We start from the raw sequence: 24,807 nt of genomic DNA on the forward strand, positions 1-24,807 counted from the left end.
CTTATATAAGCTTTCAAATTATGACATCACTCCTCAGTTGAGAAGACCAAGCCTCCATTTAAAGAACTAAAACACTATCAAGTGTAATAAGCTATATACACTCTTATATAAAGGTAAAAAAACTATGATATTAATATACAATAAAAAATTAAAGTCAAATGATCACACATAAACACTATACATATACATAAAGTATATAATTATACAAAAATATATAAATATATGAGTATATATTTTTCATCTGGTAAGAGCCCTCATTTTAAGAATGCTTCTGATGGAAACAGAATCATTCAAGCCTGGGGGAGCCAAGGCATTCAATTTCAGTTGCCAAATCAGTTCTTTTTCATCCAACTTCAAATCCATTGGCCCACCCTTAATATTGTCGACAATTTTTTCAATGACATGGAAAACAAACCCATGTGTGGGGCAAGATTTAATATGTCTGGCCAAAGCATTCTTTAAGTTCATTTTCTCCATAGCATACACATGTTCATAGATTCTATTTTAAGGGGTCTTTCTGTTCTGCCCACATAAAAGGCAGCACAATTCATACAAGAACTCAGAGAAACAACCCCTCTTGTGTTACAATTGAACTTGCCTTTAATATAATATTTTTTGTCATGGATAACAAAACAATTACCCACTTTGATGTATTTACACCAATAACAAGCCCCACATTTAAACATGCCACAATGTGGTAAATGGTATTTCAAGGTTCCATTTTCAAGGAACGCTTTCAGATTCCTACCTTTCCTAAATGCTATGAAGGGGGAATCTCCCACTTTATTTCTAACCAAGTTGTCATCCAAAAGAAAACAGCAATTCTTAAAAATGATGGATCTAACTAAAGGGTCATCCACTGAAAAAGTGGTAATAAAACTCAATTTAGCCATGTCAAAGTTAGATAGAGCATAAAGTTTGTTGTACTCAGATACTACACTGTTGGAACCTGTCACAACTTCATGTCCCTTATTTTCCGAAGGGTCAATATTGGTGTTAGTATCAAATTCATCGAATTCAAAAATGTCAATCCTATCACTATAAGCCAATAATGGTTTAAAAATACCATTCAATCTTTTAAACTGGACTTCCCCAATAAGGTCATCTACTAATTTACTGGGGTATCCACGTTTAATAAACATTTCCCTCAATAGGTTGCATTCTTCCATAAAATCACATTCCAAGGAAACCATCCTTGTAGCCCGGTCAAGTTCTCCCTTCACAACCGCTCTCTTCTGCGGAAATGGATGGCAACTAGAGTAGTGAAGGAATGCGTTCGAGTAGGTTATCTTTCTAAAAATCTTAGAAATGTAACTGTTCAAGGAGGGATCTTTAATCAATTCAACATCTAGGAAAGAAATTCTATCAGTTTGAAATTCCCAAGTAAATTCCAAAAAGTTAGTAAATTCAGTAATATGTTCAATAAATAAATTAGCTGAAGTTTTATCCCCCTTCCAAAGGATAAAAATATCATCCAAATAATGGGTGTACCATGTAGTCCTCTCCTGAAATACATAATCCTTAAAACGGAAATGTTTTTCCCAATAGGCCATCACAGTGTTAGCAAAAGTAGCCCCACAGGGAGAACCCATGGCAACACCCGTTTTCTGTAGGTAAAATTCTTTATCAAACATAAAGTAATTATTATTAAGTACAAGTTCCAATAAATAAATCACTAAGTCAATGCAAGAACCATCAAGACATTGTTCCAACAGAAATTCTCTTATCCATTCACAACCGATGTCCTGAGGTATAACCATATATAAGTCCCGGACATCGATTGTGAAGAAATTAAGTTTCTCAGAAAAAGGAAGATTGTTAATCGCCCCTAAAAATGCCCATGAATCCTTACAGATCTGGGTCTCATTTTTCAGAGCCTCTTTCAATTTAGTATCTATAAATTTCGCACACCCATATGTAATGGATTGTCTACCATCAACTATGGGGCGAAAATGTGGGGTTGTCCAGATTTTTATGGATTTTAGGCAACCCAAACATCATAGGAGTAAGGGGGTGGGAGATGGAAAAATAATTAAATAGTTCAACATCGGTGCATCCATCAATAAATAAATCATTAATAAAGCCCCTGATTTGTTGATATGCTCCATTAATCTCATTCAGGGAAACTTTTACATAGGCATCATTTACCAAAAGTGCACGCATGCTGTTGTTATAATCCTCATTATTCATAAAACTCAAACCACCCCCCTTGTCAGGTTTAATGACACGTATATCAGCAAAATTCAATCCTTTCAATGCATCCCTCTCCAAGCGAGACAGATTAAATAGCTCTGATACATGCAACACTTTATTATTCAAAAGTGTCCTAAAATCATTCTCACAAATTCTCTCAAAGAGTAATATAGAAGGATGTAAGGCAGGATTAAGGACACCAGCAACTCTAAATTCTTTAGTGAGGCTGGAATTAGTGCCAAAAAGAACATTGATGGTTCTTGCATTGACTTAGTGATTTATTTATTGGAACTTGTACTTAATAATAATTACTTTATGTTTGATAAAGAATTTTACTTAGAGAAAACGGGTGTTGCCATGGGTTCTCCCTGTGGGGCTACTTTTGCAAACACTGTGATGGCCTATTGAGAAAAACATTTCCTTTTTAAGGATTATGTATTTCAGGAGAGGACTGCATGGTACACCCATTATTTGGATGATATTTTTATCCTTTGGAAGGGGGATAAAACTTCAGCTAATTTATTTATTGAACATATTACTGAATTTACTAACTTTTTGGAATTTACTTGGGAATTTCAAACTGATAGAATTTCTTTCCTAGATGTTGAATTGATTAAAGATCCCTCCTTGAACAGTTACATTTCTAAGATTTTTAGAAAGCCAACCTACTCAAACGCATTCCTTCACTACTCTAGTTGCCATCCATTTCCGCAGAAGAGAGTGGTTGAGAAGGGTCAGCTTGTTCAGGCTGCAAGGATGGCTTCCTTGGAATGTGATTTTATGGAAGAATGCAACCTATTGAGGGAAATGTTTATTAAATGTGACTACCCCAGTAAATTAGTAGATGACCTTATTGGGGAAATCCAGCTTAAAAGATTGAATGGTATTTTTAAACCATCATTGGCTTATAGTGATAGGATTGACATTTTTGAATTAGATAAATTTGATACTAACACCAATATTGACCCTTCAGAAAATAAGGGACATGAAGTTGTGACAGGTTCCTACAGTGTAGTATCTGATTCCAACCAACTTTATGCTCTATCTAACTTTGACATGGCTAAATTGAGTTTTATTATCACTTTTTCAGTGGATGCCCCTTTACTTAGATCCATCATTTTTAAGAATTGGTGTTTTCTTTTGGATGACAACTTGGTTAGAAATAGCGTGGGAGATTCCCCCTTCATAGCATTTAGGAAAGGTAGGAATCTGAAAGCGTTCCTTGAAAATGGAACCTTGAAATACCATTTACCACATTGTGGCATGTTTAAATGTGGGGCTTGTCGTTGGTGTAAATACATCAAAGTGGGTAATTGTTTCGTTATCCATGACAAAAAATATTATATTAAAGGCAAGTTCAATTGTAACACAAGAGGGGTTGTTTATCTGAGTTCTTGTATGAATTGTCCTGCCTTTTATGTGGGCAGAACAGAAAGACCCCTCAAAAATAGAATCTATGAACATGTGTATGCTATGGAGAAAATGAACTTGAATAATGTTTTGGCCAGACATATTAAATCTTGCACCACACATTGGTTTGTTTTCCATGTCATTGAAAAAATTGTCGTCAATATTAGGGATGGGCCAATGGATTTGAAGATGGATGAAAAAGAACTGATTTGGCAACTGACATTGAATGCCTTGGCTCCCCACAGGCTTGAATGATTCTGTTTCCATCAGAAGCATTCTTAAAATGAGGGCTCTTACCAGATGAAAAATATATATTCATATATTTATATATTTTTGTATAATTATATACTTTATATATATGTATAGTGTTTATGTGTGATTATTTGACTTTAATTTTTTATTGTATATTAACATTATAGTTTTTTACCTTTATATTAGAGTGTATATAGCTTATTACACTTGATAGGGTTTTAGTAATTTAAACGGAGGCTTGGTCGTCTCAGATGAGGAGTGATGTCATAATTTGAAAGCTTATATAAGGTTTGTTATATGTGTTTTATTTGTCTAATGAAGTTTGCTAATATCAGTAAACGAAAGCGCTTACTTAATTTTTTGTGACTCAGTGTGGTTCTTACTCTGTTTTAACAGTTTTTAGTTGGTGTTCTTACTTGGTTTGTTTGTATATATATATATATATATATATATATATATATATATATATATATATATATATATATATATATATATATATCAGCATGTATATCCACAAATATACATACCCATATGTAGACATATCTATGAGCACATATATAATCACATATATCTACACATATATAGATATATACCTATATGCACATGTCTACATATATACAAACACACACAGAAACATATATGTATGTAAAGACATGTCTCCTATATTACTACCACAGTGATGTGTGCTATGTGCAAGGCACCAGCACACATTGCAATGCACACAGACATCTACAGCTGGCAGTGTGTGCAGCATGGACAGGTATGTCACATGTTAGCCCCTTGTTGGGACCACATTGCCCCCGTCTGTGAGGTATGCAATGGGAATATGGGGAAGAATGGCAGGTATAGTTGTGGAGGTGGTCAGGGTTGGTAGATATAGAGGACAGTCTACAGGGTTGGTATGTGACACGTGGTGGGTAAACACCCTGGATGGTGTGTGTGGTCTGTGATGTGGACGCCCCATGGACCCCAGTATGGGCACAATGGGAACAAGCCTCCCACCCAATGCTACTCCCAACAGCAGTTGACATCCTGAAGATGTCTGGCCTGGAGGCTGAGCAGGAGCAGCATGTCAGCCCTTTGAATGTGTACTGGGTTCCTCAGACTGATGTAGCACATCCCACATGTATCTGTGGAGCCCAGTATGGAACAGACCCTGGACCTGACCTCAGGGGATAGGAACATGTCTGTGTGTGCCCCCAGGGGAGGACAACATCCTCTGGGTTGGTTCCACCTGATGGTATTGCTGGACCAGTACATGAGGAGGGCACAGGTTGGGACACACATGTGATGTGGCCAGGTATCGGGGGCAGATGGGTTTGAAGAGGTGGTTCTTCTGGCCAATAGAACATATACATGTTATTGTGTAACTGTTATAAAACATATGTTGGTAGTAATAATCTACACAATCCCAGAACATGTTCAACAGCATGCATAGATGTCCCCAATAACACAGAATGTCAGATGTGTGAAATCGCAAAGCAGCCACACCACTGGCATATATGGAACGATAGTGGACCTGACAATGGCATGCAGGTGAATAGTCTGTAACAGGCCAGCAATGATACTGTCCACACAGGGAACATGGCTACAATCACATGGCAGAAAGTGTGGTACAATACAATATCTGTCCCACTGGTAGGTAAGCTGTACCCATAACAAATGAGTTGTGTGTACAGTTTGTTGAAGCTGATATGGTGGGGGGGGTGACAGAGGTGTATTATGAACTGTGGTAACCTTGCTCTATGAGTTGCTCAGACCCTGTTTACATCTTTATGTCTTTCAGCCAAGATGTCACATGCATGCTTGCCTACCTATTCAACAGCAGAGAATGATGTGCTTACATCACAACTGATCCAGCACAACCCAGTGCTGTTTGGCAGGGCTGCCCATGAACAGCAGGAGTGGACCGCCCTGTGGAATGACCTAGTCCACAGGGTCAATGATGCTGGACGCATAATCGCAGTTATGAGCAGGTCCAGCATCATTGTACTGACCTCCTTCGCAATGCCTGTTGTCTGGGGGGATCTCCTCACTACAGGGGGGGCCATGTCATCCATCCCCCCTGACACGTGTGGAGGAGCTCCTGGCCAGCCTCATGGCACCTGCCCATCCGGCCAGCCACCAACCACTGGACACCTTTGTGGAGGTGGGTGGCACCCAGACACTGGCCGAGGAGCATGCAGGTAAGTACACAGAGCACATCAGTAGACCACTGTTGTGTATACATCTGTATTGATACAGGTAGATCATGCATATCTGACATGTCATAGATATATTGTGTTGCTGCATTGCAGTGATAAACAGATGTCCAGATGTGGTAGTATCATGGAAATATACCATTGATGTATTGTAATACTGCACCCACAGGTGTGGCCACTGACATTGCATCTCTCACCCTCTTATATAGGTCCCTCCAGGATACCACCAAGACAGCAGCCTGTGGCTGATGAATATGGTTTATGTAGATGCTTGCCAACACACCGGGCATGTAATGGTGATGGTATATTCCATGCACACATCTAACACACCTACCCTAAATGCATGCTGTACATGTGCATGTATTGTTGCTGTGAAATGCATGGCATCACAGGTGTGACCATGATGGGGTATTGGAAGGGTATGTCAGACAACTGCTTGATAACTAACATCCTGTCATTGCAGAATTGGTCTACAGGGAGTAAAATAATGGTGGGAGACATGGCACACAGTAGGGACATGTTCGGAACAACACCCATATACAGTGCAACACCAGTGTATATACCTGTAGAACAATGGCAACTGCTGCAGAGATACACTATGGCATAAGGCATTAAAGTTGTCCACATTATCAGCAGGGTCTAGGCTGTAACATATGGTTTTCAGTGAATTGGACACTGCAAAGTCACACACGTGTAGGGCTTACTTGTCATGCATCTGCATAAAAGCTGAAGGGGGGGTTTCATCATGACACACCAGTGCATTGCAGCAGGAATCATAAGGATGCTAGGAATGGCTCTATCTGCACATAGTCAGGTTCAGGGCCTGTGACAGCCATAACCCTACCCCTACAGCAATAGTGATGGCAGTGTGTGAACACAGTGGGGTGTGCGCATGAGTAGATCTTGCAATCATGCAGAATAAGGGAAACATGTGTAAGGCAGACTGAACATACACTGGCAAATGCAGATCGCCCATGCTGGTATACCCCTGCCAGGAGTAGTGACTGCTGTAGTACACACAACAAGAGGTGCGATAAACCGTCATGATAAGGGTGTGCACACATATGCCCACACAGTGTGTATGCATCACGGTCAGCAGCCGCACACCTAACATAATCTGTAGACACTGCATGTGAAAGTACAGGACATATGTCACATATCAGGCTTGTGTACTGCTAAGATATGTAGTGATGTGGTCCCATGGCAGATCAAGGATGGGTGCATCAAATCAATAAAGGTGTGTACACCCACCAAAGCCATGGTATGCTCTGATGGTTGTCAGTGTAAGAGTATTGGATTGGTCATACATGGTCCGCTGATGTTGAGAGCTGTAAACAGGCATCAGGCTTTCACCAATGACAACTGTCCACATATCATCCCAGGTATGTGTTGCTGAAAAACATAGGGGCTGTGAGCAGTAAAGCTGACATAACTGACACAGTACTACACATTCTGCAATGGGTTGTACACCTGTGAGTTGTGGTGCACAGTACATGGCAGGGTGCAGAACAGGTGCACAGCAATATTGTGAACATGGGTTGAGTGGTATCCAGGGGAAGGGGCATCAGCTACAAACATGGCACATGCATCACACACATGTATACTGTTACTAGCATGGATTGACTATAGCTAAACTGCATGCTATTCTGTACCATAATGTTCTGCATGTTGACAGATGGGTAATAGGAGGACAGTGTGTACTATCATTGTGCAACCTCACGTGTGTGTGTGTGTGTGTGTGTGTGTGTGTGTGTGTGTGTGTGTGTGTGTGTGTGTGTGTGTGTGTGTGTGTGTGTGTGTGGGTGGCCATGTATGCACATGTGAGATTGTGGGGTGTTCATGCAGCTGTACCTCCCTTTGGGACCTTGCAGTACATGGACATGGACTGCCACATTACACACCAGGAATACCTATCATGTGTGTAATCACAGGACAGCAAATAGTATAATATGGTCTGTAGCATGGAACAGGCATCCAGAGGGAAGGTAGACACCAGGTACGCCCTTAATATCACATTCAGCAAAGAGGTCACCTACAACCCACGTATGCAGCACTACAGATGCATTAGGGAAGGACTAGTCAACACCAGGGAGTGTATCCATATATTATAGTTGTCACATGATAGGCTGAAGAAGCAGCATATCTGGCATGTACCGAGCATTACATACACATGACACACCAGTGCGTGATATTATGGATACAACGTAGTATCCCACACATATAGGGGCCATGCTCATCATGTCCGGACATACAGAGGGTGCATACCAAATGTCAGCAGTGAGGCCATGTAAAACCACTACACATAGGTCAGGCAGGTAAAGTAGCAACAAGCCTTGTGTTGTGACCGCTTCTGTAGCCATTTAGAGGACTGATATGTTAATGTGTGGTATCAATGTGTGTATGTTAACAAGTGTGATGCAGGATGGGGTAACACATGGACACATATGTGGGACTGTCTGTAAAGCCATGGACAGGTAGGTAGGTGTGTGTGCATGTGTGTGTGTGTGTGTGTGTGTGTGTGTGTGTGTGTGTGTGTGTGTGTGTGTGTGTGTACTGTTAGGCAATGCTGTACAGCTTTTAAAGTGCGTTTTCCCCGACAGGTGGCGAGGGGTCGATATCAGCATTTTGAAAATGTAATAGGTCGAATCACTAAATGTTGAACTGAAATGATCGACCTATTACATTTTTGAATGCCGATTTAAAAAAAAAAACACCCCAAAAAAAAAAAAAACTAAATGGTGTAGGCAGGGTGGCAAGCCCCCCTGCACCCCCCACTACTTAAATATACCAACTCCGAGACTGCACTACATTGAAATAAACTGAAATCTCCCCTTACGGAGATTTCTGTTTACCCATTCGATGTTCTGCACTTTCTGCATTCTCGACATGACAATATCGTATTTGATATTGTTAGCGTTCGAAATGCTGATATAGACCCAGTGGCAGGGTAGGTCAGGGTCCCTCCTGAATGCAATATGATGTTGGTATCCATACAGACACCAAAGATGATGATAGTAATGTTGAGGCACAGGTGGGTTTGTCAGGGGCCGACACTGCGCCAACATTTGACATCCCCCTTTTAGCCACCCCAACCCTGAACACAGTTTCAGTGGCTATACACACCCCATCACCAGTGGCCATTGTGGAGGTACAGCTGGCATTCAATGGCAGTGCACAGGAAAGTGTGGTAACCATATCTACACTGTCCGGTCACAGCAGACATAGTTGGATGTCTGGCAGGGCACCACATAGGCAGATGTCCCAGGGTGCTCATGGTCGGGCCACTGGATATCATGCCCCTGGCATAAGCAATATAGCTTGTACCAGCAGGAGCATGTTTCAGGCTGTCATGGCAGCACAGACAGTATAGAACATTGCCACAGACAGGGCCTGGGGCTGCAGAGGGCTGCTCTCACATCTGCAAATGACAATGCCCGTGAACTGACTGGTGCCATCCATGGATTAACTGAGTTCATGGATATAAGGTCTGGTAAGATGATGGCACTCATCGACTGTGGTCTGTCCATGCTTGAACGTGTGCTGGGTGTGTGGCAATGGCTGCATAGATGTAGGCCAGCATCGCTAACAGCTGGTAGTCAATGTGGATGTGCTACGATGCCAAGGGGCTCCCGTAGTGGCAGTACGAGCCACAGCACTGCAGAAGGGTACTGTCCACACCACAGCAGGCCATGAGCATGTGGTCTTGGCCAGTCCCAGGAGGGACCTGGTACCAGTGGACATTTGTCATCATCAGGTGAGAGTGGCACATTAAGGCCTGTACCTGAACATGCCCGTGGAACCCCTGGCAGGCACAGTCCATGTGTTCATGGCTGGAGGCAGTGAACTGCACACCCTGCCAAGTATGGTCTGCAGCTGTCCATAAACACCTGTGCAGGGCAGCCACATGGTAGAACTGTGTGCATGCATACCCACACACTATGCAAACACACCTAGGGCAACCCTATACCTACACACACCACATCACCACGCCCAGCTCACTACAGTACACCCTTCACCCACACACATGGTGTCAAATGTATGGCCCACCCTCGGCCTCTGGAAAACCAACATCACACCCCGTGTATATGATGATACCTGTGCCACATCCCTGTCATCTATACCATCAATTCAAGGATAGGCTAATATGGTTCTGATGCACATGGTGACTGTACTACAGTGTACCACAGTACTGCAGTGTAACATGTTGTAAGGAGTAAAGTGTAATTCATAAATGACAGGTAGTGTAGCCATTCAGCAATTATGCCTTATAGCTGTTAGTAACACTGGCTGGTTGTGGTCTCTTTATTGTTATCCATTTGTGTTGTAGGTGTACATGTGTCAATACAAGGTTGCCCTGTGCATATGATGATACTTGTGCCACATCCCTGTCATCCATACCATCAATGCAGGGACAGGCTAATATGGTTCTGATGCACACGGTGACTGTATTACAGTGTACCACAGTACTGCAGTGTAACGTGTTGTAAGGAGTAAAGTGTAATGCATAAATGGCAGGTAGTGTAGCCATCCAGCAATGATGCATTATAGCTGTTAGTAACATTGGTTGATTGCAGTCCCTATAATGTTAACCATTTGTGTTGTAGGTGTACATGTGTCAACACGAAGATGGTCTGCAGTCATATTCCACAATTGGGTATGGCACTGTGGTGACACCATGGCTGTGACATATCTGGGGTACAGTTGAACACGTCACAGGTTACTAAAATGGTTATTGCCTGTGCCACATGGACAGGTGTCCCGCTGAGATGTCTATACCCTGTAAACTGATGTAGACCCATCCACATACATGCACACTGTTACCTGACAGCACTGGGACTAGACCCCTACCTTGCTATGTAATGATACTGAAGTGTGTGGCTTACATTGCACACACCACACAGTGTTCAGGGTGAGGTGTGTTGCAGGTTACATGTACATGAAGAACATCCCCAGACATGTACAGTATGCTAATGGGGGATGTAATGGGTGTATATGGACAATACGTAGTGTGACATACCATCATATACACATTAACAGACACATAACAGCCAGACACACATCTGAGATACCAGGGCCTATCGCTGCTAAATCACTTGACCGTGTGTCCAATGTGTTACAGGTAGGCTGCACACAACACATGCATAACTGACTTGGATTGATGTATCAGTTACCTGTATGGTTGATGGTGACAGTGGTAACCATAATGTGGTACATGGGACATATACCAGGTGTACCTTGGTGTAATGACAGTGTACACAGCACCCACATCCCCTAGTGGATATTGTATTCCCTGAAACCCATGATGACACTCAGACATACCCACCATCACACAATGCCCACAGCTGAGATACAACCCATTGTATACCCCAACAGTGGTACTACAGGGATATGCATCTAATGCACATGCCACATGCATAGTAGGGTGTTGCAATGTCATGCCTCACCTATGGGCAGCAACAACACTATCTGTACTACTGTGTGGCAATGGGTATTGTAATAGGAGTATGTGGCCTCAGAATGCTGTACCCTACAGATATATGGGCATGCACATCTACACACATATGCCAGAACACAATGGATGTCCCATGCATATCAATCCATTTGTAAAACACTGTTGTGCTGGTACTGCAAGGCTCGTGTAGCTGGTATGGGGGGAGCTTAACAGGGTACATGTAATGTCCCATACAGCAGTAGCCACAACTGACTGTGGCAATGGGTGTTGAGTTGGTTGGTAAGGCCCTCATGGAATTATCAAGTACAGGTGTGCTACACTCAGTCATGCACATGTACACATGTGTTAGTACAGGGGTGCATCACTGCAGATGGTCATAGCTGTGTAACTAGCTATTGTCCAAGGGGAGATAGGTTGTGTAGAAGTTGTGTGTACAGTGGTATCCTGCCACCTGCCAGGTGGCAGCAGGCAATCTATTGACAGACACTACTGTGGTGACCCTCAGGGTGAGAATGACATGCATCAGCCAATCCTCCAGGTGCCTCCTGCACATAGCCACTGAGGTGATCAGGATGACATGTATGTAACAGACATTACAACACATGGTTAGTGTGTGTGATGGATACCTGTACCCAAGCATGTTTTGTTGACTGTGGTAGTGTAGTGGAGGTACCCATGGCATGTGGTGTGTACAGGGTGACATCTCCTATATGTGTCAGTTCTTAAACAGCTGAGCAGACATGTCAGTGTCAATCAAGCCTAGGTTGCCTGTACATATCCCAGCTGGATAGCTGCCATTTGCACATCTGTACAGGAACTGACAGTCATCAACTTGGCAAGTAGCTATGCAGTAGTATGAGTGTGTTGACAGATAGATGTCTGACAACAATATGTATGCCATAACTACATGTCAGAAGCCATCACTAACATGTGCTGTACAGACAGTAGTCTACAGTTACATTCCACATGATGGATCATTACCCAGTAAGGGGTATATACTGTGACACAGCTCACACACCAGGGATACAACAGGGAGGCCTCAGTGTACAGCTATGCCCACAGGTGTGCCTGTTGTCAGTAATACATTTAGCACTCTGCTCTTGCCTGGTTTAGCACTGTCAACAGTAGTACTGCCATGATACACCACATGCCAGTGTGACAGCACATACCCTGGGCTACTACACCTGTATGTAACACATTCACATGGATAACAGTGCTGTACTAGCCTCATATATGTTTCCCACACATGACACTCACACCCCTTGCTACAGTAATGACAGCACATAGACGCATGTATTGTACATGGCATTACATACACTTATTAAAGATTATCAGACTGGGTGGTGTGTCCGGGTTACCAGGGCTAAGCCATGCTTAGCAGGTATCAACATTGCTACAATATAACAGCTAAGCTGATTTGCACACTGGTAAGCAAAGCCTACACTGTGTAAGCGCCCCTACATTTACCCGTATCTTAGCACAACTTAGCTTTGCGCAAACCCGTGAAAATGTGCTTAAAGCTTCTCAAAAGTGCCTTAACCACTCTGTATCTGACAGCCCTTATTCTGCCTAGAAACAAAATGAACAGCCCTTGCAAGACTTGAATCCAGGACCCTGTACACTGAATTCACAACACTTCAACACTATGCCATGACCACTGTGAAGACAGCTGTTGTTTTACCAATATAGCTGTCAATACACATACTGAGTGTACTGAACAATTGCCTTTAGTTCCTGAATTGTGTAATCCTTGTTATTAATATGACTGTTGCATCACATATGTTGTATCATAATGTGCACATAGCAGATACATATGGTGAGATACATCTGGGAGGGTATACACAACTGTGAGTTTACTCATGACAGGAATATGGTTGTATACATATAATAGGTTTATATATGTCTACATGTACATACACATGTATACACATACATATGTCTGTATACACATCTGTATAGTGCTACATATATATGGCCATGTGTACATCTATTACATACCCTGGGCTACTCACCTGTATGTAACACATTCACATTATTATTATGTTTTCATATAAAGACATGAAGCTCTGATTGTATATATGCCTCTGTACATAATTTTTTTTGTCATTTGTTATATTTGTACTGTTATGTTATGGAGCTTTTCTCCTCGGGCCTCCTCTGTAAATGGAGCTTGTTCCAGTCAGACTTTGCCGGTAAACAAATGCAAAATAAATAAAAATAAATAAAAAATAAAATATCTTCGTATGTACACACATATATATATATATATATATATATATATGCATACATGTATGTTTATATCGATATATGTATATATAGATATATGTATATGTATATATAGATATATGCCTATATAGCTATATATGTATGCACATCCTATGTGTACAGATATGCCTAGTTAGTTTGGTATATATGTAGATATCTATAACTATATGTGCATATGTATCTATTCTGATATACCTACTACTGTCAATATATATGTAGTTATCCATACGTATATGTGCATATGTATCCCTATATGTATATGTGTAGTAGACAAATATTGCTCTGTATATGTATATATCTGGGTGTTGATATGTATGTATGTATATATATATATATATATATATATATATATATATATATATATATATATGTACATGTATATATATATATTCATCTGTATATGTAGATATGTATATGTGTATATATCTATATAGATATCTGGATAATTATATATACATATATTTTCACCATATGTCCTGAACATGGAGTGTAGTCCTACCTCAGCCGCTATAGTCCCAACTTCGTAGTTCAAGAGGATGTCAGGTGCGTATAGCAGGTATATCTGTAGAGTATTGCTACTGTAATAGGGATTGTCTTCACAGACATGGTGTGTGTGGGAAGTCACATCTGCTTTTAACATGTGTGCCATTGGCTACTGACACACATCCTAAGGACATCATAGTACAGTACCGTTGCTAGCACGTACTGCTCCTGTGGACTACGGCAGAGATGTTGGCCAATATATGTGGACATACAGACACATTCTGGACAGTGCAGAGGTATAGACAGAACCTCTTTGTGCAAGACATGTGGACCAAGCCTCACAATGCTGATGTTAACAGCCATTTAGATGGGTATAACACGTAATGACTGGTACACATTTGCCCCCATAGGTTATGCATTCACACACCCCTGTCTGTCTTGACACATAACTGCTGGTACAGAAGTGCTATGGCCAAATACTACCCACTATATATTGACATACATCTGTACAGCATCCCACTGCTCTACATGACATACATGACTGTTAAGGGAGGCCCAGCAGCAGTACATCTGGCAAGTATCTGGATATGACATCCCATTGAGTATGTACACTAAGCTGCTAGGCACGTAACAAAGCACTGTGCAGGCTACAGGCAGACTGGCTCAACACTGGCCTACATTTCCTATGGGGGAATGCACATGTACCAGCATATATAACAGGCTCTACAGGCATGTCACAGCACAGAGTATGATACATCAGTGTGAAAGTGCATCACCACAGCCAATGTGAACACAGCCACAGCCATGTAATGTAAGCTAGTGTAATATTACAGTATATGGACTATCTGTTCGATACCACCCACATATGTGCCACTCACGCACTAACCCTATATATACTGGGCCACTACACAGTGTGGTCCAATGCCTGTCTGTGGTATGGGACATGTGTGTATGGCCCTACAAACACGTAAGCCAATAGGGTAAGATACAGTGGAGCAGCATGCAACATCAGATAGAATGGGACCAGGAACAATGACATCTATCACAGTCTGTACACAGGCCACAGTACATATTAACAATACACACACTGGCGACATTCACCTTATGTACACAGACCTCAGTACTGTACACACAACCACAGAATGTCAAGGTTATGTCATCAAATATAACCTCTACTATACATAACATGTGTAGCAGTCTGATATCTTACTGGCTTGTTATCAGATATGATGTCACTAATTATGGTGTACAGCAGATATGCACCCCTTACTGCATGACATATGTACAAAGGTTGACAGAGCTGTGGTTGGAGGCACATACACAGGGACAATATTGACATGTTGCTGTGATAACCTCATGCACTTACTTTTGTAACAGGGTTTGTTGCAACATATGTCCTATGAGGGATATGAAGTCAGTAACTCTCATGGCTGTCACCATATACAGACTGCAATCCTCACACTACCTTCTGCAGTTCACAGATAGGTGCTTTGTGGGTAACACATGAAACAAAAGGCACCACACACTGCCCAGTCTGCAGATGACCTTACAGATGTGGTTTCCTTATAAACATAGCACTGACATGTCTGTTATTAACACATGTAGGACAGCCACATCCACACACACCCTGTTAAACCAACATTACTCCAAATGCAGTATAGCAGCACTTACAGTCTGTAGTCAGGTCAGGCACATCCCCCTCCTGTGTGTTGCCCTGTTGCCACAGCGTATGTTGTTAGAGGTAAATCCCCAATCCATCTGAGATGCTGTATGCCAAACAACAGAACAAGCTCCTGCTCACAGTGAATGAAAATGCCCAACACCAACATGATGTTCCTAGATATTGGAGTGTGTTTCCATGCAATTGGCAATGGGAATGTTAGCACAGCTGTTCCACATGCAATGCTGCAATTCCTGCAGAGGCCATCAGCTGATCGTGAGCATCACATAAAATACACATACTGCTGCCTAAGCAAAGCAGGTGTAGATCTCCACATCCACCAGAGAGGGAGTGAGAGAGGCAGACAGAGGCAAAGTAAAGTCAGGGAGGGGTGGGAGAGTAAAACTTAAGCATGTTTGCATCACACACCTACCAGCACAGGGTGTCAAACCCCTGATATCTATATAGTGTTATCACATTTCTATGCAGTTATTGGATGTACCACATAGGTTACATGTTGAAGAGCCCTCAAAATGTATATGTGATGGTGAGTGACAACTGCAACAGGGATATGGTAGCTATACAGTAGGTGTAGTACACGTGCCTGTCCACATGAACAGGTGCCGGTATCAACATAGCCGCACTCTCACAGGGACACGCATTGATACACTTGGCAGGGCCAGGAATACAACTCATCACTAGTGATATTGCCACATCGCATTACTGTGCAGGTATCACATGCATCGCAGGGGTCAAACATAGGTTATATGGGCAAAGGGTATGTGGAGGTGTCTGACATTGGACAGCAGGCTTCGGTATGCCAATGGTGGTTGTAGTGAGTGTGAATGTGATCATACGCATCATACAACACACACACACACACACACACAGGGTGCCAGTACTGACATGCATGGATGCATTGATTCATGGGTGTATAGTGGTCAACTGTGCCAGACAGTTATACAAGGCTAGGTGATGGGTACACCTTGGCATCAGCCCACATGACACTGGTCTGCATTGTGGCTCAGGGGCGTAGTTTCTGGTTTTGCCCACACAGGTGGGTATTGTATTCACTATCCAGTCACCTGGGTGACTATTGCATGTGGCCAGTGCTGTGCATTGCTTGCCATGTATGGATTGCTTAGTCCATGACATGGATGGTGTCTGGGATGTACACACTTCCCACATGCATGTACAATGACATGTGGAACTATACCTGGGGTGTCTGGCCCATGTGTACACAGAATGTTATCATCAGATGTGCCAGTCCTGGCCTCATGTGGCAGGAACTGTTACTGGACAGCAGGTTTACCCTGCACTTACATAAATAGCATTATACCAGCATTCCCTGGTGTCGGTGTCATCTGTCCATACAGGGCATGTTTTTCAGGCATAGTATGTCCTTTCTGTGTCACATTTGATGGCACCACAGGTGTTGCAGGTGTCCAGTGGGGAACATGGGGGAGGTGCACTGTCAGCATATACATGCCTATTGGACAGATGGTCAGGGTGCCATGCCTTCTGTAGCCCACTGCAATCACACCATGGTTATTATCAGTGGGCAATATGCAGGGTACTACCAACATAGCGGCTGTTGCCTAGGCATGTGTGTTTATGTGTATGATGCATGGGTTGAAAGTGTTTTCTGGGTGATACTAGGGTTGGTAACTTTGATTGCCTGGTTTTGCTGTCACGTGTAGAGGTATGGATTTGCACCCCAGCCTCTTGTCTATTTCACATCTGTTATCCCTGTATGGTGGACATTGTGATATATATGAGGGCCACCACATAAGAAATATGCAAAACCCATTCCACATTGAGTCCAGATGAGACACAATCACATCCCCTCCACACAGGATACAACTTACACACACACAAACACCTGTCATGTCTGGGATTAGAACTCCTACCTAACTAGGTTATTACACGACAGCACTGTGCAGTTATAGGATGCACCACATAGATTACTGGAGTGCTGCTTCCCCAAAGGTGTATTTCACAATGAATGACATCAGCAGGATTGCTAAAGTAGGGCATTTGAATTGGAGTGAGTGCGGCTAGCCTAAAATGCATTGCTCCCTACACAGACATAGAAGCACACACAATTTATTTATTTATTTATTTATTTATTTATTTAACATTTGTTGACAGGGAAAGTCCAACTAGGTTCCACAGATCCTGTTTTCAGCGGAGGCCCGGGGAGAAATGCTCCAGACACAAAACATCCACAACTGCCATGTCTGGGACTAGAACCCCTACCAGAGTTCTATATCACACTACGGCATGAAGCTGTTATAGGACACAACACAGGGATTACTGTAGGACTCCTTCTCCGAAGGTGTATTTCACAATGACAGCAGGATTGCCAAAATAGGGCATTTGAATTGTACTGAGTATGGCTAGCCTAAAATGCATTGCTCCCTACACAGAGATAGAAACACACATGGAACATCCACAACTGCCATGTGTGGGAATAAAACCCCTACCAGAGTTCTATATCACACTACAGCATAAAGCTGTTATAGGACACACCACAGGGATTATTGGAGTACTCCTTCCCCAAAGGTGTATTTCACAATGAATGACATCAGCAGGATTGCCAATGTAGGGCATTTGAATTGTACTGAGTGTGGCTAGCCTAATATGCATTGCTCCCTACACAGACATAGAAACATACACAAAACATAGAACCCCTACCAGGGCTCTATATCACACTATGGCATGAAGCTGTTATGGGACGTACCATGGAGATTACTGGAGTACTCCTTCCTCAAAGGTGTATTTCACAATGAATGACATCAGCAGGATTACTAAAGTAGGGCGTTTGAATTGTACTGAGTGTGGCTAGCCTAATATCCATTGCTCTCTACACAGACATAGAAACACACACAAAACATCCACAATTGCCATGTGTGGGAACTGAACTCCTACCAGAATTCTATATCATACCACAGCATGAAACTGTTATAGGACGCACCACAGGGATTACTGGACTACTCCTTCCCCAAAGGTGTATTTCACAATGAATGACATCAGCAGGCTTGCCAAAGTAGGGCATTTGAATTGTAGTGAGTGTGGCTAGTATAAAATGCACTGCTCCCTACACAGACATAGAAACACACACAAAACATTCACAACTGCCATGTGTGGGAATAGAACCCCTACCAGAGTTCTATATCACACTACAGCATGAAGCTGTTATAGGACACACCACGGGGATTATTGTAGTATGCTTTTCCCAAAGGTGTATTTCCCAATGAATGACATCAGCAGGATTGCCAAAGTAGGGCATTTGAATTGTAGTGAGTGTAGCTAGGCTAAAATGCATTGCTCCCTAAGCAGACAGTGATATACACACACACACACTGTTGCAATGGCTGGGATTAGAACTCCTACCTAACTAGTTTGTCACACTACAGCAGTACATAGTTATAGGATGTGCCATGGAGATTACTGGATTACAGCTTTCCGAAAGGTGTATTTCACAGTGTATGACATCAGCAGCCTTGCCAAAGTAGGGCATTTGAACTGTAGTGAGTGTGACTAGCCTAAAAAGCATTGCTCTCTACACAGCCACAGGCACACACACACACACACACACACACACACACACACACACACACACACACACACACGCACACACAGGTACCATATCTAGGATTAGAACTCCTACCTAACTAGTTTATCACACTACCACAGTACACAGTTATAGGAAGTTCCACAGAGATTATTGACCTACACTTTTCACAAAGATGTATTTCAAAGTGGATGACCTCAGCAGACTTGTCATAGTAGGGCTATGGGGAGGGCAGTGTGTGTGCATGGGCTATAACCCATTCATCTAGAGGTTGACACACTACATGCAGGCACACGCAGGGTTATATTCCACAGGTACATGTATACAGCTGCTAGATGACTACTTCCTTGTACAGTCATGTTGTACAGCTAACACTTGCACCACATAGTCCGTAATGCTGACAGATACCAGTGGCTAAGGTCTACAGTGAGTGACATCTGAACCTCATGTGGTTGTAGCCATTTGGCTGTGTGCTGGGTAGGACAGGCCTCATAATAGATGGCCCCTTGTTACAGTCACTCTCTTCCACACATCTGTGTACATTTACTTTTGGCTTATGCTATTGTGTTGTCCTTGGCTATATGCCTGTATTCCTATCCAGTCTGTGTGCAAAGCATAAGTGCTGCATACTGAGGAGTGTCTGCACTAACACCTGCAACTGCCAGATATGTCTGGTCCACTGTTATTTGCAGACATGGCCTTCATTTGTTTAAGTGTGTGAGCATGCCCAGTATGACCTTTCAGTATGTTATTGGTTAACATTGCCTTCATTTCTCTAAGTGTGTGAGCATGCCCAGTATGCCCTTCTGTATTGAATGTGTGGATCGATTCCAGGTAGTTTGTACTGCAGTGCAGACCATTCTGTTGTACACCTATAGGTAGCATACTGTTTCTGCAGGGTATCCGTCAATCATTTGGCAATATGGGGACAAACTGTGCAGGGGGATAGTGTGTACTGTAGGTGATTGTGTCTGTGCTGCTTCAGCTGCATGGTACTGCTGTTAGCAGAGATATTCAGACATGTACTGTTATACACAGTGATGTTTTCTGTCCTCATGTACTGTCAGGTGGACATTCTTGCTTACAGTGATGACTTGGGGGACAAGGGTGATTGCAGCTGTGTCCATTATTGTGGCCAGAAACCTACATATTCATGGTAAGTTATGCCATTCTGGAAAGGGAGCTGCAGACACTTGGTGCTGGATTTGGGTATCCAGTTCAGCACGTTGGTACAGTGCTGGCAGAGGATTCCATACTTGTCTGCCTATCAACATGACAGTATGGCCTTATCTTGCTGTGGCAATGCTTCACAGATGTACTTATTTGCACAGGTTAGCCAGAGGCAGGGGCCATGGGGTCTGGACATTTACCGTATTGTGGTGTACGGGCAGGTGTGTAGCCACTCATTTATGTGTTTGCAGCCAGGGATAGTGTGTGCAAACAGCTTGGTGTTGGACCCTGCACATTCCATGCTGCCCATGCTCCCACACACCCCTCTGTTATTCTAACCTCTTCCATAGATTATGCATACATTTTCTGATACTTTCCCTAAGGGTATCACCCCATCACAGGTGTGTGTTAGTGTTAGTCCACAGTTCATGCAGTGGGACATGGTGGACATGTTACTGTGGTCTGTTCACATGGCCTTGTATATGGCTTATGTGGAGTGCGTTATGTTGGTATTTGGGTGTCCATGACATAACATGCATTGGCAGTATGTGTGAGACACAGGCCATTGGCAGACACCTGTGAGGTGTTAGGTGTTGCTGCAGGCCAGATGTGGCCGGCCGTTGCATTCTGTCAGTACTACAGTCCCAGATCACCATACAGTGTATTCCCCTGGGGTGACAGGGTAGGTGTGATAGGTGTTCATGCCAATACCTTCTATCAGTCTTGATCAGGTGCTGTGGATGCTGGCAGGGTGGTAGCTACAGCTAGGGACACACCTACATGGGACACCTGCACTGCATGCTGCAGTCTTCCACTATTGCCATATACAGGTGGGGTCTTACTGTACCCATTCCCCACAGCAGGGATATTGCCAGATAGGTGTCTGTGGGTGGTGTTTGTGTGGCTGGGTGTATGTGTGCTATGGACACTACTTGCATCTGATACACAGATATGCATGGGAAATTACAGTTATGCTGGCATGTGCAGGTACATCAACTGATTCCCAATACATCAGTCTTGTTCATGCAGACATCACCAGTATCCCCTACTACAGGTCCAGTTACTGTGATGCATACCTATATGTACACATCCAAGGATGTCTCCATTTCACAGTGACACGATATATACTGTATGTCTGGGGTACTTTCCCCTGTGTACTGCCCCTGTGTACTGCTTGCATATCTAGCCCAACAGCCATGCCATGTCAATCTTTCAGACGGTGATACATATTACCATCATACATTTACAATGGCTTACTGCTAGCATGTGTTATACTGGTGGGGATTGTCTTTGGCACTGCAGTCATGAGGGCTTGCCCCTGTCATCAGCAGTAGTGGGCAATGGCCACCAGGTCTTACCTCAACATGTATACATACTGACCACTCTCACACCTTATGAAGCACACACCATCCTAACACACACAGACCTGCATATTGTGCAAATGATACAATCTATCCTGCTACCTTGGCCACCTCTGGGCATCTGTGCTCCACTCGTATTATACCAACTCATACATGTTGCTACATTATTACACAGGATTGGGGGGCACACCTGAGTGTCACTACATTTCTACACTGGATTGGGAGAAGGGGCAGACCTGTCTGTTTCCACGTGTCTACATAGGTGTGGGGGCACACCTGACTGTTACTACATTTCTACATAGGATTGTGGGGGACACCTGACTGTTTCTACATTTCTACACCAGATTGGGGGGTACACCTGACTGTTACTAAATTTCTATGCTGGAATGGGGATGGGCACACCTGACTGCTTCTACATGTCTACATGGGAGTGGGGGGGGGGCACACATGACTGTTAGTACATTTCTACATAGGGTTGTGGTGGACACCTAACTGTTTTTACATTTCTACACAGGACTGGAGGGGCACACCTGACTGTTACTACATTTCTACACAGGATTGGGGGGACACCCGACTGTTTCTACATTTCTACACATGATCAGGGGCACACCTTACTGTTTCTACATGTCTACATAGGATGGGGGGCACACCTGACACTTGTACACATTTGCTATGACTGTACTGGTATGTCAGGTACTCCATTTCATTCTGTATTCTAACCTATCATACTGACTAGAGGCATATCAGTGTGCTATAGGTCTTAGCTTTGGTTGCCCTACATATTAGTGTCTGACTTCCTACCCTTCAGAACTAACATCCCACTGCCTGACCTGCTATAGTCTGCCTGTGTAGGCCTGGGGGGAAGGTTACCCATAGGCATCATTTAGAGGCCATAGCACAGGCTCTGTTTGGGTTTGTCTACACCTGTCCTTCTGGCTGAGACTGTTGTTGTGTATGTGAACCTCCCTGACTGGCATGTGTGAGTCATATGGGCACACATGTCACCCAGCACATTTGATGCAGTGGGTCTTGTCACCCTGTGTAGTGCTAGCTACTGTGGTGACTCCAGTATGTGTTACAGATGTCATGGGGCCACTATGGGTGTCTACTATCTGCTGTCTTAACATTCAGCCACCCAATTCCCTTGCATGCTCACATCCATACCATAGATACAGGTAACGACACATTCTACTCCATTTGGCAATCAGTAGGTTGATTGACTTACCTAGTGGGTGTGCCAGAATTGAAGATGCTGTTGGAGGGCTGCCTATGTCAGAGGCACATAGTACACTCTCTGTACATGGTTGAGCACAGGTAGTGTCATGTTTGGCATCCCTTTTACTGTATGTGCAAGTCAGAAAGTGGTGTCATTCCCTGGGTCCCTACTGTGTCAGTGTATGCACTATGCGTTGCCTCTTTGCCAAGGCCAGGGCATACTGAGCATGCCTCCATCTGCCTACTGGGGCAAGCTCAGGTTGTTCCTCCTCCGAGTCACTCTGTGCCTGTGTAGGCCTTGGCATTGGTGGGGGGCTGTGTTACCCTGCCCTGTGTTGTTTCTGCTGCAGCTGTTTCCACAGGATCATATTGTGTAGCATGGCACATACCATAACAATTTGAGTACATGTAGCTGGTGAGTACTGCAAGGCTCCACTGGATGTGTCCAGACACTGGAACAGTGACTTTGAGCATCCCAAACACACCCTCTATTATAAGTCTGGTCTGTGCGTGTGCCTCATTATGGCATTCTTGTTCAGGTGTGTGTGCATTTCTGATGGGTGTCATCAGCCACGGCTCCAGTGTGTAACCAGCATCCCCCCACTAGGTGACCGTAGGGGATGTCCCCATTAGCAGATCTCTGGTACAGCTGCATCAGATGCCAAATGTGGGAATTGTGATAGCTTCCAGGGCAGCCAGCACACACATTCATTATAATTCCCTGGGCATCGCACACAACCTGGCAGTTGATGGAGGGGAGGCCCCTGCGGTTGATGTAGACCCTACCCTGATCACCAGGTGGTGCTTTGATGCGTATGTGCATGCAGTCTATTGCACCTGCTAACTCAGAGTATTCTGCTATTTGGTGGAAGAGACGCATATTGCTGGCCAACACCTCATGATGTTCAGGAAATATACATGCTCACTGGCATGTGCTGACATGGCATCCAGGAACTGGTGGAATACTCTGGATGCTGATGCCTGTGAGATCCTCATGATATCCCTAGTTGAGATTTGAGAGGTACCTGTGGCTAGTATTCCTAGGCCTACACATACCTTGGTATCCACTGGCATGGGTTCCCCTCGGTCAGCTCTGTGTGTCAGGTGTGGCCGGCACAACTCAACAATTTGCTGTAGGAGGTCCATGTCCACCCTATAGCACTCCACTATCTTCAGCTCATGTAGCCCCTGGTAGGTTACCCTGTGTCTGTACACTGTTCTCTGTCTCCTCACTGTGGGTTGATCAGCAGCATTTACATCCTCAGCCTCTTGCACATGTTGTTGCATGTTGCCTGCTGCAGCCCCTATCATTTTGTAGTTTTGTTTGTTAAAAGTTCCCTGCTTGTATACACCAGTGGTGTAGAGTATGGGAAAAGCAGAGGGGAAGGTGTTTACATAGTTTATAGCAGTGTTCTGGGCTGGGCTGGTCTGCTGACTGTAATGGGCCGATTCTGATACATTTCACCTGCCAGCTATGCTAGTTCTCCTTTATTAAGTTCCTCCTACTGTTTCCCTTCCCATTGCCTTCCTGTTTAAGCCCAGGGGCATGCCGTGCAAACACAGTACTC

This window comes from Protopterus annectens, chromosome 9.part0 (assembly GCF_019279795.1).
Source record: "Protopterus annectens isolate FY-2018-M chromosome 9.part0, PAN1.0, whole genome shotgun sequence".
Taxonomy (NCBI): domain Eukaryota; kingdom Metazoa; phylum Chordata; order Ceratodontiformes; family Protopteridae; genus Protopterus; species Protopterus annectens.